The sequence below is a fragment of the Alligator mississippiensis genome, chromosome 1, assembly GCF_030867095.1.
Source record: "Alligator mississippiensis isolate rAllMis1 chromosome 1, rAllMis1, whole genome shotgun sequence".
NCBI classification, from domain to species: domain Eukaryota; kingdom Metazoa; phylum Chordata; order Crocodylia; family Alligatoridae; genus Alligator; species Alligator mississippiensis.
In genome coordinates this window covers 113,336,593-113,353,477 of record NC_081824.1, presented here as the reverse complement: position 1 = coordinate 113,353,477, position 16,885 = coordinate 113,336,593, and the positions used below count along the sequence as shown (strand labels likewise).

Below are 16,885 nucleotides of genomic sequence, written 5' to 3'. Positions count from 1 at the left end.
CCCACCCTATCCTCAGCAATTGCAATCCCTTCCTGCCAGCACTGTTGGTACCACGTGGCCCAGCTGCATTGCCGGAGCAGGAAGCACGAAGCCACTGGTAGGGTGTGTGTGGTGTGGGTATGTGTCATGGGGGTGTGTGGTGTGGGTATGTGTGGGTGTGCAGCCAGGGGCACAGTGGGTGGGTGGGTGTGGTTGTGGAGCCAGGGGCACAGTGGGTGGGTGGATGTGGGTGTGCAGCCAGGGGCAGAGTGGTTGGGTGGGTGTAGTTGTGGAGCCAGGGGCAGAATAAGTGGGTGGGTGTGTGTGTGCAGCCAGGGGAAGAGTGTGATGGGGTGTGTGTGTGTTCATAGGATAAGTCCCACATGCACTCCCCACCATGCACACACACACCCCAAGAGTGTGAAGAGAAGGTCATTGACACCTGTGGAATGAAGAGTTTAGAAGGAATCAGGTAGATTATAATGAGACTTGAAGTCAAGTGACACCCTCGCTGCTGCTTGAATAGAAATTTTTCTGCCATTGCTAGGCAGTCTGCGAAGCAGGCCCTATTTGATTCAGATTTGGATTCAGCCTGAATCAGGAACAGTGATTTGATTCATTGATTTGGGTCACTGTTCCTGATTCGGTTTGACTGAATCCAAATCTGAAGATGCCAAGCATGTGGGGGCCCCCTGAACTCCTGTGGGACACTGCATGTACCCCAGCATCACAGCATTCACAAGCCGCCTGCTACCTAGAGGTATGTAGAAAACATGTAAAGCTGTGTGTATGTCCAAATCGCTGCATCTTTCTGAATCTCTCTGAATCGATTCGGAGGTTTCTGATTTTGCACAAACAATGTAAAGCCGTCTCCCAGGAGTCAGATGCCTTGGTGGGGTCCTATTCTTTCCCCTTCTTCTATTCCAGTTATTCAGGGAGCTGGGAGACCATTTGCTTTGGCAACTTGTCTGGATGCTCAGCAAACAGTTTTGTTCAGCATCGTGCCCAAATCTGTCAGCAGCTGTCCATCTGCTTCAGAAACCAGGGCTACCCTGATCTGAGTCATATCAGGTGTCCTTGGGCTAGATGAATTCTGCTTTGGTAATTTTTGGGGGGGTTTATTTTCCTGTATAGTCTCAGTTAAAACCTCTGCAAAAGTGTTCTGGCTAAGTACTTCAGGCTTACTTCCTGCATTGGATGAAGTATGGTACTGTGCCCAAGATACAGACTTTAGGTGCCTAAACTTGGATGTTCAAATCCTAGGCCATCTAAGTAGGCATCAGAGAAACTGAGCACCATATAATTACTGGATTGAATCTTTGAGTTTGTTAGGCACTCTGCCTCCTGTGCTGTTTCTTATTTCTGGGTAGGGACAGAATTGTTCCTGTCTTTCACTCCGTTGCTTTAGTAGAAAAGCCTAAAGCCTTGGCCATCCCTCTCTTGCCCCCATACTACCTGCCCCGCTCCCTGCCCCCCTCCTTGGGTTTGTCTTCTGTTTTCTGCTCAGCTCAGGGAAGCCTGAAATATTTCCAGGTAACCTAATGTTTCTTTTCATGCCTTTGGATGGATTCATAACACCACTATCTCAGCTCCTTTCTGTCAGTTTTCTCTCCACTTTTCTTTGTGTTGAAGCTTCCTTCTCACGTGTGATGCTGCTCTCAGGAGGCACACTCTGCCACAGCACTCCACTCAGCTCTTTTGTGGTCTCCTTTAGTGCATCCCTAGTGTCACACTGAGGCATCTGTGGGAAACACCATACTTGGGACATGTGAGTATATGAAAAAATATATATGTATATGTATATCTATATTTAAATTTGTATCTGAGGCCAAATTAGCCAAAACTAATTCCAAATTCAAGAGTCCAGAACCATAAGTGGTCCTACTACTGGCAAACATCCTCCACCCACACCTGGGGCTTCAGATGTTTCCAAAACCTTTGATGGGCATCCTACTTGCAGGCCCAAACCTGAAGGCTTGGGGTTCAGATGCCCTCGAGTTTTGCCTGCCCTCAGCCATAAGGCCCCTGGAGCAAGCAAGGGAGGAGACTCCCATTTGCATAAACTGGGCTTAAAGCCGCTGCACCTCGGCAGGTACTGAACCATGCCAGAAGAGCAGTTCTCCTGTGAGGCAGTTCAGGAAAACTGCCTTCTTGGACACAGATACATGGTATTTCCCCTGCCAGGTTAAGAAACCACTACACTTGACCTGAGCCTTCAAGGGCCAAGAAGCATGTATGAAAAGAAATGAAGAAAGAGTTGTGAGCGGATGGTCCTCACTGGAAGTGTGGTTTTTAGATTTTAGACTGCCTTTTTGTAGACAGCTTGTCATTCATGAGAAATAAGAAAGCCAAATTGCTGCTGAGCAGTTCCTTCACTTATTGGCTTTTTAACAGACTGAAATTAGATGTTCATCTCCAGCCTTTTCTGATTTAAAAATAACAGAGTTATTACAAAAAAGGTGATTGTGAATGATCAATCTTTGACGTTTCACAAGGCGAAGAAGTGATTCCCCTACACCCATGAAGCTGCAATGCTGACAAGACCAGAGAGAGAACCTATTCCAGCCCTCTCTCCCAATCCCCTTAGCTTGGTGCTTTCATTGCAGGTAAATTGCCCTGTGTTCTGCTCTGTCCTACTTAACTTCTGTTTTATTTAAAGTTGTTACAGTTTAGGTCAGGCTAAGATAGCAGTTCTCAAATGGGAGTCCATGACCCCCTTAGGGGAGCCATGAGTAGGTTTCAGGGGTCTGCTTGGCTCGGCCCAGCACTGGAAGGAGCTGCCTTGGCCTCAGGGGGTGGAAGTGAACCCCAAGGAAGGGGTGGGGGTGGGCCCACACCAGGCCTACCCCATCCAGCCCCACAGCCTTCATCTTGCAGGCAGCACTGTGGGTAGGCAGACAAGGCTCCACACTGCTGCTGCTCAGGGCAGTGGGCTCCAGGGCTCCCATGACCAAGCCCTGCACCCGGGGCCATGCAGGTACATCTGGGGAGCTGGTCCGGTACTTGGACAGTAAAAGGTTGAGAATCCCTGGGCTACGGCATCTCCATGAATATCCATTATCCTCTCCTGCATCATTGGAGGAGAGCGCCTTTATGACAATATTATAATTTAGGAGATGCTTCATGACCATGCTTTTTATCTCTGTGTTTTATTTTTTCAGACAATCAGTCAGTGTCAATTAGATCAGTGAAGGGAGAGGATCTAAGTGAATCAGTTTACTTTTCACATGCAATTTTTAAACTAAGCCAAATGAAAACTATTAAAAAATAAATGACAGGGCTTTTTCTTTCTATGTACAGAGACTAGCAAGGCCCTGTTGAATGCACATAAAACCACTTCCTTTAATTGCTCAGAAATAGATTATTTAACACCTTTTCCTGTTTATTTGGTACTTACAGTTTTCACAATAGTACTATTCTGTGATCCAAGGTCCAGCTTTCTCTAAATAATCAGCTATGAAGGCACATGGATTCTCTTGTTCATTCTGCCAAAGATAAAAATAGTACTATATTTCACACACTGTAAGAAAAATATTAAGAAGAAGAAAATAACATTTTCCATAGGTGTGCCATTCATTTTCGGGGTGTTGGTTGTAGCCATGTTGGTCTACGGACATAGGCACATAAGTTTCTTTGGGTAAATGTGATATCTTTTATTAGACCAGCTAAATAGTTGAAAAAATGTTATTTGCAAACTTTTGGTGACAAACATGCTTCTTCAGGCATAGGTAGAGCCTGCTGGTATTTTGCAGAGTTCTCCTGAGTGGCATAAAAGCCAATATGCAAAATACAGGTTTGTGAAAATGCAAATGCCTGGCAGTGAGGATCAGAGGCCATGGGAGACAATAAGGATGAGCCAGGTTTCATAGTTGTTTCATAGTTGTTAGGGTCGGAAGGGAACTGAGCAGATTGTCAAGTCCTGCCATGGGCAGGAATGAATGCTGGGATCAAATGTCCCCAGATAGGTGATTATCTAGCCTCCTTTTGAAGACCCTCAAGGTAGGAGCAAGCACCACTTCCCTTGGAAGTTGGTTCCAGATCCTAGCCACCCTGACTGTGAAGTAGTGCCTTCAGATGTCTAGCTTTAACCTACTCTCAATCAACTTGTGGCCATTATTCCTAGTTACTCCTGGTAGTGCTCGGGGGAACAGGGACTCTCCCACTGGTCCCCCTTTGTAAGTTTATAGATGGCCACCAGATCCCCTTTCAGCCTTCTCTTGTGGAGGCTGAACACGTTCAGGTCCTGTAGGCTCTCCTTATAGGGCCTGCCCTGCTGCCCCCGATCATGTGGGTGGCCCTCCTCTGGACCCTCTCGATGCTGTCCACATCCCTCCTGAAGTGCAGCGCCCAGAACTGGATGCAGTACTCCAACTGCGGCCTGACCAATGTCACATAGAGTGGGAGGATCACTTCCTTGGACCTGCTCATGATGCAAGTGGTGGGGGGGAGAGGGGATGTTGAAATGGTGATAGACTGTAGCTGGTAAAATGCAGACAGGTTACCTGGGGTTATTGGATGGCAGGCAGGTTATAATGTGCCATAAATCCAGTGTCTATATTTGGTCCATGATTTTTTGTATCCAGTAGATTTTTGAAGTGAAGTTCATAGGATCATTTCCAAAAGGTGTTTTGTAAATTCCCTTTGAGAATGAGAACTGAGAGATTGGAGAGAGAGTGGTTGTCTTGTGATTCATTGGGGGGGCGGCATTTGACCAGGCTTATGGATCTTGTGACTTCAGGGTTGTGTGTCTACTCAGTGGAGGCCCTAGAAGAATGAGATAGAAACAATTAAAAGTAGCCATTCTCTTTAATTATGTACTAAGGAGTCTCTGGAGAAGAATGAGCTGGCAGGGTTGAAGCTGGTGGGGTGAGGGGGGTAGGAGTAAGAATAGAAAGGTAAGAATTGGTTCAACTCGTATGAAGAGGAGAAAGGAAAGTATAGAGTACGCTATACTTGTAAGGAACAGTTTTCCATTAATACAGAGATGTCTCATTAGGTCTTCCATATCTTGCACTGCTGATTCCATAAATGGCACAAATGAGGTAGGGATTAATAAAAAGGAGGAAAAATGCAAGAAGGGAGGAGTGACAGTTGCAAATAGGTAGCCACATGTCTTTCACGGTATCAGTGAACAATAAGAGTTCTGGTGGGCTGGTTACAGGGGGCACTCCCTCTGTGTTTTTTTATTGCATGGCTTATCTTCTGTTCTCACTGAAATGGTTCAGATTCTCAGCAAATCTTTTCCTCTCTTGAGTGATTATCTCTTGAGTGGCCACTGCTGCCACTGCAATTGGGGATAATTTGAGATGTCCAAATAGGGCTGAGAGAAGGAACCAATCGTAAAGGAGTGGGAAATGGGAACAAGGGAAGGCTAATGTGAGGAGGAAGTAAGGGGAAAGTTGGGCAAGATGGTTCCCTCTCATGTGTCCCTCAGCCAATAATCTGACTAACTTTGTATAGCAGCTACAAGATGCTATAACAGGATTGACTTAAACTCCCTCCAGTGTAAACATCAAGATTAGCACTGCACTAGTTAAATTACTACTCCGTATATGTACATGTATGCCATGGAGGTTCATATACTTTCAATATGTTATTTATGTTGCTTGAAAAAAGCAAATGTTGTTTTCCTTTTAGATCATGTTATAGCAGTTATACATGTCCTTTGATAGCATTGCTTGTGTAGGAGAGAAAACAGATGGTTTGTTCATACTGAAAAAGGCAAATACAGAAACCATGTTTTATCCTTTAGGATAATGCCTTCAGGGTTGAGTTACAAAGGGATCTCAAAGGAACTATTATCAAGTTGAAGCATGCTGTTCTGTCTAAAAATATGCAGCAATAGAGACAAATTTAAAGGGAAATAGGCCTGTAGTTCCCAAGCCTGGTTATGCTGTTGTTATTATCATTATTATTAGTAGTATATGCATTCAATGATCAGTAGATACAAAGAATTGAGTCCCAAGCAATTAGCCAGGAAGCCAAGATATTGGAATTTTGATTAGCTCTAGTAACTGCTAGTTTTCCTTTAGAGAGAAATTATCTGTAATGCAGCTAGCCTTGTCCTTTCTTAGCCTATATGCCAAATATAGGAGCTGAGCAGGAGTCTGGCTGAGTACTTGATGGCTTCCACACACCTGCTCAGGAGACAAACTGTACAAATAAAAGATCTTTTACCTTTTCAAGGTTCATATTCAATTGTGTTTTAACAGAACACAATGTTAGATTAGAGCAGGAATGTCAAACATTCAGTTTGTTGGCTGCATCCAGACTGGGGAAGTGAGTCTTCCAGCCTGCGGGGCTTTTTGTTGCAGCTGCCACCAACCAAGGAGTTAATGTTGCCACCACTCAACCTCTGTCACTGTGGGTGCTGAAATCACAGTATCAGCGCAGACAGCACCCAAGGTATACATACCACCACCCAATTTAGTAGTTTTGGTTATTGATTTCTCTAGCAGCCAGAGTGAGAAGCCCTACACGCCAGATCTGGTGGTAGATCACCCAGCCCATGAGAAGCCCCATGTAGGACTTTTATTTATGCTAAGCCATGGTTAAGCTAAGGCTCTGAAAGGGAGTTTGGGAAGAAAAGGCCTCACTGACCTTTGAATGACTTCATAAGTAATGTAAAAAAAATGCAAACACATTAGCAAGTAGGGTGGCTGGTACGACAAGGGGATAGTAGGAGCAAAATAAATTTAATGAGGACAGATGTTGAAATAATAGAAGAAATGAAGGGGCCATGTATGAACTTGGTAAAGAGCCAAGTAGAAATGGGTATCTTGGCAGCAAGACACATAAACATTAGCATGAAAACTTGGGTATTTGAGATACAAACATAGGTGCCCCAAGACTGGTTTCTTTGTAGTTACCTAAGGGACTGTAATTAACACAGTATTTCTACCATTGTCCTGGTCTGATTAATAAACAGACCAGCTAATGTACTGTCCAACTGACAATAAATCTCCCTGAGCTTTTGCCACTGAACACAAGTTTGAGTAATTTTTCTGCATTGCATCCAGGGAGCGGCTTGCAGGGAATGGCCTCCCAGAGAACGCAGACCCCAGTAGGCTGAACACTGAGAACAACAGCGATCAAGAAGATACCTAAAACACACACCCCCTGAGAACAACACCCCACAGTCTAGGTCTGGCCTGCCAACTCACTTGCATTTGACACCTCTGTTTTAGGGTATTATTAGAAAATAATTCTAAATACAATTAGAGTTATTACTGTTGTGCAGCGACTGAGTAGCTTATGTTAAATTAATTGGTGGTTTCATCCTAGTTCTTAGGGGACTGGGCTTCTACACATTAGTTTAACACTATTGTTGGCACTAATTGATACCTTTTATGATAGTGGGGAAGCCTTCACTTATGTGGAGGGAAGCTGTTAATTTAACACCTTTGACCTGCATTAACACTATGTAAACATCAGTACACATCAGTCTGAAATGCAGCAAAAATGTTGTCCAAGGCAAATTGCTTCAACAGTTCTCTAGACTATAAATAGTAAAGACAAGTAACTCTTACTTTGGGCTTGTCCATATAATTTATCCTGTCTTTATTGTGAGAGATTCCTTCCGACGTATATTTTTGCATCTTTCCCCTTCTATCCAATGCTCTTAGTGTTTATTCAGAATTGTGATTTTTGACAGGAGATAAGAGCCCTTTGAAACCTCTTTCAGTCAATTTCTCTGTTTTGTGACAGAACTCCATGAGCCAGAAATCAGTGCTGAAGAAAGGTATTCATTTGTTGTTCCTCTTCTGACACCATTGACCCTGCATCATAAAGCACCTAAGTCTGGTCTAAAGAAAGAAAAATAATATGAAAGTTCTATGTAGATTTGTGCTCTGAGTGCATATGCTTTTACATTTAACATTTAATTGAAATATGAATCAGCTCTAGTAAATACTAATTTGCATTTAGAGAGAAATTCTGTTGTCATGCACCAAACCCTATCTCATCAGATCAGCCATGTCCAAAGAGCTGTACAGGAGTCTGGATGAGTAAGTGCTACTCCATGGTTAGCTCTATAGCCCTGGTATGCTTAGACATTTCCTCTCACCATCATCATGCTCACCTATACCGATCTTCAATATTCAGGCTGTAGATGTTAGAGTTTAAGGGTGAAAGTAAGGAAGCCATTATATATTAATACACTCCCTGTTTCTGTGTCTCAATTTTTAAAAGAACATAATTATTTTGATGTAAGAATAAAAATGCATCATTTCTATAACACACTTTAAAAAACACTGAAAAGTAGTCAGTTTAGATTATAATCTAAATGTATATGTTATCTGCATTTTTGAATTTTTGTCTTGCAAATATTCAAGTTTTAAATGAATTCCAGTAGGCACATGTTCATGAGCCACATGTGTGCTTTTGCCACAAACAGTCATGCTTTCCTAACCTTGGTACCTGTGGAAAGCAAAGTTTAACTATTACCATATTTACTACTATACCACATGTACATTTTCTCAACAAACAAACAAACAAACAAACAAACAAACAAACAAACCCCACTCAAAATTGAGATGAGCATTTCCACGCTGGAATGGAAGCACGAGAACACTGGCATGGCTGCTAGGGAGTGTGCTCTCTTCTCAGGTGCATGCGGGTGGGGCAGATGTCCACTTAACAGTGTAAGTTGACCTCCTCTTGCTGCTCAGCCAAAAGGCTAGAGGTTTGAACACTGTCACATCCTCTACTGAACTGGCGGCAGCTCAGATTGTAAGAGATGCTTATGAATAGTTTGCTCCACACAGCCAGAATTCAGACATGAATCTGGACAGGTAGGGAAAACAATCTTCACTATGCCTTCCCAAAAGAGTGTACATGCCTTATTTGGGGCATATGGTATGCAAGAAAGTACAGTCATATGGTCAAAAGCACATTTTGAATGGCATCCCTTGCAAGGTCTTGCTTAGTGGTTAGGCTTGCTATAGGAGGGTCTTAGATGGGGCAAAGTCCCAACCAAACCAGGATCCAGGAATCAGGGCCCAAGTTATCATATCCAAACAGGGGAACTCAGAGGCACAGTCCAAAACAGAGGCAGAGTCCAGGTTCAGGAGTCAGATACCAAGTTACCAGATCCAAAGGGCTATCCAGGAGCAGAGTCCACGTCACAGACCAAGTCATGATCCAGGAGTCAGAGATCAACTTATCAGATCTGAAAGGGAATCCAAAAAGCTGGAGTCCAGGAACAGAGCGAAGGACAGAGTCAGGAAACCAGAGAGCACAGGATCAGGGAGGCTTACCAGAGCACACCTTCAGAAGAAGTGTTAGCAACCTAGAGCCTACTGCAACACAGGTGGAACTAAACAGGGAGGCTGTTCTCCCCAGCAGCCAATCAGGGGGCTGAAATGTTGGTTAACTGGTTCATTACCTAGGGTAGGGCTTCCAGGCAGGTGAGGTCTACTAAGCAATTAGCTCAGTCTAGGCTGTCTGTTATGGCCCCTGACATCCCTGTTTATACTGTTAAAAAGCTTAAATATATGCTATATTGGCTAGTTCCATAGTCAACCACTTTACTCCTAGAATCCATACCAGATGGTTTATATAAATAACTTAGATTTTGAAGTTTATATGCTGGAACTTCTGAATCAGCAGTCCATTTAAGTATCAATACAGGAATCTTGGTTCAGAATTTTACTCGTGGGCTTCATATATGGGAAAATTTGCAAAGACAGTTCCATATCCTTATAAATATCTACATTTTTGTCAGATTGTATCTTTAGGGAGCTATGTATCAGTTATATGGCTAAAGTTAGCCTTGCGAGTAGCATTTAATGACATTTATACAGATTTTAAGTCCTGTTTCACCCAGTAAGGTACACAATTCCATGTAAGTCCCTGAAATATTAGTTGCAGGGAAGTCACAACTAGTAACGGTGTAGAGGTGAAGAAACTGGATCCTGCTGTCTATGCATTTTAGCCATGGCTTACATGCAAAACAGTTCAATGTCACTGGGGAAGATGGCAGAAGCCAAGGCCTTCTTTCTTCCATGGTAGTGACCATCTCACTGAGTCACAGAACTAGTCTCTCTCTGGCTTGCTCTTGTTCTGGCCCCATTTATCTTACCCAGTAGACCAGCTTTACTTATGGCTGAGAAGGGCCTATAACCTGTGTTTTCCTCCACTTGGTCGTGTTTTTTTCTGCAACTAACATTTTGAAGACTTGGGCAGAGTTACACCCTCCCAAGTGCAACAGGAGTGCAACAGTGTATATGCAACTGGACCAGAGCCCACTCAGAAAGTTGAAGCAAGGTGGACCTAGTGGCATAATTGTTCCAAAATGCCACTTACTGGTGCATCCCCATGAGTGGGTACGTGAGCTGTGGTGATCCTGCAGCAGGGAGCCTGGCCAACAGCCAGAGCTTGGCTCCAGCTGGTCAGACTCCCGTTTTGGGCAGAGCGTGCTGCTGCCATGTGCACCACCCCACTTTTCTTAGACATGGGGTATCTTGCCACTGGGATCCCCCGGTGTCAACCCCTCCTTCCCCATGCTGCAAATTAGCACGGGGAACGCCTGCATGTTGTGCGCCACCGCAGACGGATCTGTGATGCCACATACCACACATGCCTGCTCATCTGGATGTGACCTACATGTCCAACTCTAGCTGTGTAAGAGCTACTCACACACCTAAAGGGGAGGTGCATTTGAGCTTAAGAGTTTAGCAAAGTGGAAATGAAGTGAAATTTGATTAATAAGATATTTAGAAAGTGTTTTCAGTCACCATAAAAGCTAAAATATTTTGTCAGAACTTACAAAGCATTTCTAATTGGCCTGCTTGCAATAACATTAATAACTTTGTCCTTATAGCAGGCTGCTTTATCTGTAGACCACATTTAAAAGCATGAAGTATTTGTAGAAATTGAATGGATATTTTTGCATGATCATAAAGATTGGTCTTTATTTTGCAAACTTCTGCTTTAATGAAAATCTAATATAGGCTAACTTATCTGTATTTTGAGCTGCCAAAGACCAAATGTGTGTAGCTCAATTAAACTAACTTTGTCTTTTTGCATTTTTATTTTCTTAGCAGATGTCCACAGACTGATATTAGCATATCTGAAGACACACCAAATTTTTTTAATGATCATATGGCACACTGGTGCCAAAGGAGAAAAAGTGAAAAAGGGTGTATAGTCACAAAGAAAATTTTTCATTTGCTGATTATGCTAATTAAAAATTGCTTTTACGTGGAAAATTGAAAATCCTTCAAGGAAATTGCATTAGCAGATAAGATCTGACTTATCTTTCTGTAAAAGGGGAAAAGGTTATTCAGCAGCATATTTCTTGAGTATATGGGGGAAAATATAGCAGACAGATGCAGATAAATCTTGATTGTAATTTAAGATTCTCTGCTTTAAGATGGTAAATTTCTATTCAGCATTTTAAACTCCTCAGCTAGATACCTGATTTCTGTCTGACTCAATGAGGTTAAACAGGCTGAGGGTTAATAATTTTGTGTCTTATTAAATTATTTTCTAATAATACTTATATATCTTTAGGGAGCTGCAAGCTTTCGAATAAGAGATGTGACTTTACATATTGAGAAATCATTTTTTTTCTAATTTTCTAATTTTTTTTCTAATTCTAATTTACTTGATCAGCTATATGGCAGCTCCATTTTTATCTATACAGAAGAGAAGTAAAATCCCCATGTTCTTGAGTTACCAATGAAATCCTACCATTGTTCTTCCAGCTTAGCGGTTTCTGCTTTGATCCTCTTTTGCTGGCTTTTGTGCAGGTGCTGTGACATAATGTAAAAAGATTCTGAGAAGAGGAAGAGGTTGAATCCTTGACTAAGCATAAAGGATGCTTTTTATCCCTTCTCAGTCCCTACATCATCAAAATGCTCAGTTATAAAGTGTTATTTTTTTATTTATGCCTTCACTACTGTGAAGTTGCCTTGATCCACTGCTTCTGTGGAGAGATTGATTCTTAGAGACTAGATAGTTAGCATCACGAGACATATGTCAACGTTTGCTTAACCTATCTTATGCTTTAACTCTTCAAAATGTTTGAGAATTCATACCATGGTCCCTACTATCCTTCCATGTGCTTACGTTAGCACACGTTTCACTTCCTGGAGGTCAAGGAGGATGAATCCCTATTTGTTTTGTAGCTTTTCAATGTAAAATATGGAGTTCTGTTTTGACACTGCATTATGGAGAGGTTAGCTTTTTGCTTAAAATCTGCAGTACGTGGAAACCACAGAAGAGTGCTTAAAATGGACAGTCAACTCTGGCCTCTTCAAACAGTTCTCTCTAAGGCTGAGTACAGATATTTGGGGAGGTTAGGGGGAGGTTAGATTGGTCACCTGATCTAAGGTAAGTCAGGATGGGGGAACAGCAGGGGGACGGGTTGGTCAGATCAGGGGGGCAAGCAGGCTCTGAGGGGGTTGACTGGGCAGTCAGTGGGCGGTTGGCAGGCAGGTGGGGTCCATGGACAAGATTGGGGGATTTAGGGGGCTAATGGGATCTTCAAAGGGGATCAGGACTTAGAGGTATGTAGGAGAGATTGGGGGAGTTGTGGGAGCAGGCAGAGGCTTTGGGGTGCTTGGTGGGGTTTGGGAAGGTTTAGCAGCATATGGTGTGCTTATTGGATCGGCAGAGGTACTTGGGAGAATGGGGAGCTCTCTCCTCCACTCCCCAAGTCCAGGGACTATTTTTAACCCCTTGACTCCCACTCCCCTTTGCAAATCTCTCTCACCATCACTTCCACTCCTCCCTACACTGGACTTACTTCCTCAGCTTCTGGCATCAACAAACGTTGATAAAACCAGCACCAGGAGTGGCTCGTGGGATGGAGCATTTGGTGAGCTGGGCTGGCTAGCTGCGGTGGGAGGAGGAAGAAGAGTTGTCCACTTGCAGGTGGGATGAGAGCCTGGGGGGCTAAAAATAGCCTGGTACCAAGGGGCAGGTACATGCACCACCCCCCTAATCCCAGGACTATCCGGGCTCCTGTCTCTTACCTGGGTATTTCTTGTGCTCGTCACCTGTCTTGGCTGAGCTGTTCTTATGGATGACTCTTGGTTCGATGTTCCGTGGCTCCCTCTGTCCTCATCCTCCCTTTCCCCTGACGAGCCTAATTTAAAGCCTGCCGGAGGAGATCAGCCAACCTGAAAGAGAACACACGCTTACCTTTGGGGGAGAGGTGATGCCCATTCCACCTGAGCATGTCTCTTGTCCTGAAGTATGGGTTTTAAAGCACCGCTACCTACCTTTCACTGGGGAGGCAACTGGCCTGGCATTTCTGGGACTACAGGGAGTTCCACCAGGCCATCCTCCCTAGCAGGGTGCAGTTTTCAGTCATACCCAGGACCAGGAGCCTCCTGCTATCCCCATAGCTCCTGCCCTTACCTCCAAGATGTTCTGAGCAGCAGCTCAGCTGGGTGTTGCTTTTTCAGCTGCTGGCAGCAGACTGCTGCCTCTGCGTTTTGGGCCTGGATCTAAAATGGCCACCTCATCAGGGCTGGCCTGCATCTGCTGGTTGCCCGCTCCCAGTCTTAATGTGGCAGTCCCCCAAGAGTGCCCTGCCACATGGCCTTTTTGGGAGCCATTTACAATACTACTGAGTCTGCTGCTCATGCTTCTTTTTTAAGGATAATAAATATCCTTTTTTTCTTTCTAACCCAAGCGGTGAAATGAATATGGATAAGTATCAGCAAGATGCAAAATTCAAAAGATTTGGGCATAGCATTATTCTGGTCATCACAACGTTGGCATTCTTATCCCAACAAGCCAGCTGTGTCTGCAGAACTGGACTGAGATCCTGTTGGAACAGGTTCTGTCACAAGACTTGAGATATTTCTAATTCTAGCCACAGTCCTAAATGGAACTTAAAGATTCAGCATCTCAAACACTAAGCTCAATTGACGTTTGCAAAATGTGCAAAAAAGAGGGAAGGCTTCTAACTGGTTTTTTGTCAGCTCTATTATTAATGCAAATGGTAAAGGTTTTATGAGTGAACTGCAGAGATTAATACAACTACCCACTGCTTCACCTCATATGTCTAGCAATTCTCAAAGGGAAGCTTCACTCCTTATTGTTTACAAAGCTCCAAAGTCAGCAGAAAACAACTGGATTATTGCTTTTCTTTTGATCACGTACTTTATTGAAGACATTGCAGGCGACTGCTACACACATTGAAGAGAAAACCTGTAAGGCAACTTCTTTCTTGACTGACAGTGAGGCATACAGACAAGCCCATACTCTCTCCCAGACCAATGATATAACCTTTCTGTGGCTTGCCAAATCCTACCCTACTCTTCCAACCCTGTCTTTATCCAATAAAACTGAATACAAACTTTCTGCATTTCAGGATTGTATAATCTTCTTTCCACACAAGCTTTCAAGTGGGTCTGTCTACTTGTACTTTGAATGAGGCAAGTCCTAGCTTATAATTGGATCTGACTTTATAAAGTGTATGGGATTAGATGCCTCCAAATTCCGTTGATTAACTGTAATCTGATTTTCACTGTTACAGAGACAGCTGCATCTTTCACTCATCTCTGATCTGTCTGAGTGTGCCCCTTCCTGTACAAAGCCCTGTACCATCACCTTTTCTATGGTAGAACCACCTTGTTCTTAAGACGCACTACCAAGCCTATCAGCAGTACTTACTTAACAGATGTGACCCTGGAAATCTTCTCTTTCAGAAGAGAAGGCAGAGGTGTAACTGAGCAGATATGTGCCTCAGGCAGTGGTCCGTGGTGCATGAGGCAGCAGCTGCAGTCAAGTTGTTGGGGGCAGCAGTCAGGGTGTAATGTAGCCAGCTGCTATTTTGCATCCCACTACTAAGTCAGCACCTGGGGCAGGTGCCCCAGTTACCCCCTCATTAGTTATGCTACTGAATTCAGGTGACCATCCAATTCTGAAAACCAAAAGTGCTTGATTTTAACAATGGGAATAAAGCAGGATATAAGACAGAGAGGATTCTAACACAAAAAGCATCTCAGGCAGGTTTTTACCACTAACCCCATTCTGTACAACAGAGGTTGGTAGCATTTTGCTGTGGGGGGCCTTTTCGCAGAGCTTATCTCTGATCACAGGCTACTTCCAACCCACCCCATGCCACTGGAGCCAGAGCTATAGCCACTGCTCCCACCCCACAATGCAGCTATTGCTACTTCACCCCACCACCTGGGTGAAGCCTTCTGCTAAACAAACATGGCAGAAACCCCCCACTGCTGAAATGCCACATAAGCCCCTCTCGGCTCTGTAGACTGGGTAAAATGGCTCTGCAGGCTGGATTGAGGGTACAAGCCATACATTGTCAAACCTTGCTCTAGGATCTGAATGCAAGTCTTCTCCCCAACAGTCGCTGCTTAAGTGTTTCCCTGTTCTCCCCTTTTAATACCAGCTGAAGTGCTTCTCCCTCCCTTCTGTCAGTTCTTTTAGATTAATGGGTTCAGGAAGCCCATCAGAGTATTGGAGGTGCAGTTAAAAGTGGTTGGCCATGCAGTGTTTGCTAGAAGGCATTCAGCCCTCCCCACTGCCTTCCAGAGGGTCAAATTCTAACCCATCTGCAAGTTTATTAACTGAAGGGAAGTATGTGCCCATCTTTCATACCAATTGGGCATGTCTACATGACATGTTACCATGCAGTTGCATTGGTGGGCACTAATCATGATGTGCTGCTACTGCACACTACCGTCTGAAAAAAACCATGTGGGAACGGTACTGTGCAGGAACACCAGGTACTACGCAGTCATTTAGTACTTGCTTGTACTGCTGGGAAAAGAAATGCCACTGTTTCTGCTGGGCACTTATTTTAAAACTTTGAGTGGAGGAGGAATCAAAAGGGGGAGAGGTGCAACCATACCAAGTAACACCCTTAAATGTCCCTGTGCTGTAATCCACCCCACTGCCCATAGGAAGAGAAGGAGAAGAAGCAGCCACTATCTTATAGTGTTTCCACGCTTCTTTCTGGGCAGAAAATAAGCTTCTTTACTTAAGACGAGCACCCCAATTTTGCAAGGCACCTGTACCTGGGAAATGGTGCATTTGTTCTGCAAGTTAATATGGTATTTTGTCATATTATATACATTGTGTCTTATTGTATTTTCATTGTACTGTCCCTTTACAGCCAAATTCGCTTTGTGGCAGTTTTGCAGCACTGGTGACTCCTTGTTTGCTGCCATGAGAAGCCAGGGACATTTTGTTGGTTCCTCTCACTCACCAGCACTGGGCCTGGCCAAGGTCAGAGCCAGAGCCAGTATAAGTTTTACACATGTATACAGAGGGCAATTGTTTAAGATCCACCCTGGATATGATTCCAGAGAGTTATAACAATGAATTACTGTTGGTTCAACACAGGAGTGTCCAGAGTGTTGTTGCTAAACTCATAACATATCAATGTGAATGAAGAAGAGCTGAATTTGCCAGTTATGGGACTGGGTGAGGAGACAAGTATGTTGGTTTCACAAAACGACAGTCACAGATACTGTTAAATAAGAAGACATCACAATACCACTAATGAAACACAATATGAATAATGGGTGCCTAGCTAAGTGAGTACAAGTGAATGTACAAAACAAACAAAGGGGATGAGGGATTTGTGAATTTCAGCCTGAGATAAATACAATTCAGAGAGAGCTTGGCATGATGCCCATTTTAAATCTTACTGCAAAACACCCTTTTCGAGTTAATATGCAACTTCAACATGTTTTGTTCAAACAATATAGAAATTTATTGCAAGTCACTGTGCCAGAAACCAGAAAAAACTGTTCCTTAGGATGATGCCTTGAACAGTCTTTCCTGAAAATAAGGGGAAAAAATCCCTTTCTGTGTTGATTACAAAGTGTGCAGATTAACCAAGTGTAGTTTAATGAATGTCTATTATATATACTCTAAATCCCAAAACCTAATATACTGTACTCGTTTTGCCCCCTCTACA

At 43.6% G+C, this 16,885-nt stretch overlaps 1 protein-coding gene across 1 annotated transcript in view; it reads right to left on the bottom strand.

Annotated features, from left to right (window-relative positions):
- The window catches only part of TMEM200A (transmembrane protein 200A), a 198,051-nt gene that overhangs the window by 11,634 nt on the left and 169,532 nt on the right, over positions 1 to 16,885 (bottom strand). The window contains exons 2-5 of the transcript XR_009454837.1: positions 12,960 to 13,106; positions 7,509 to 7,784; positions 4,482 to 4,743; positions 3,377 to 3,464 (exon numbers count right to left, since the gene is read on the bottom strand). The gene's annotated coding sequence lies outside the window, so the exon portion shown is untranslated. The remainder of the gene's footprint in view (positions 1 to 3,376; positions 3,465 to 4,481; positions 4,744 to 7,508; positions 7,785 to 12,959; positions 13,107 to 16,885) is intronic.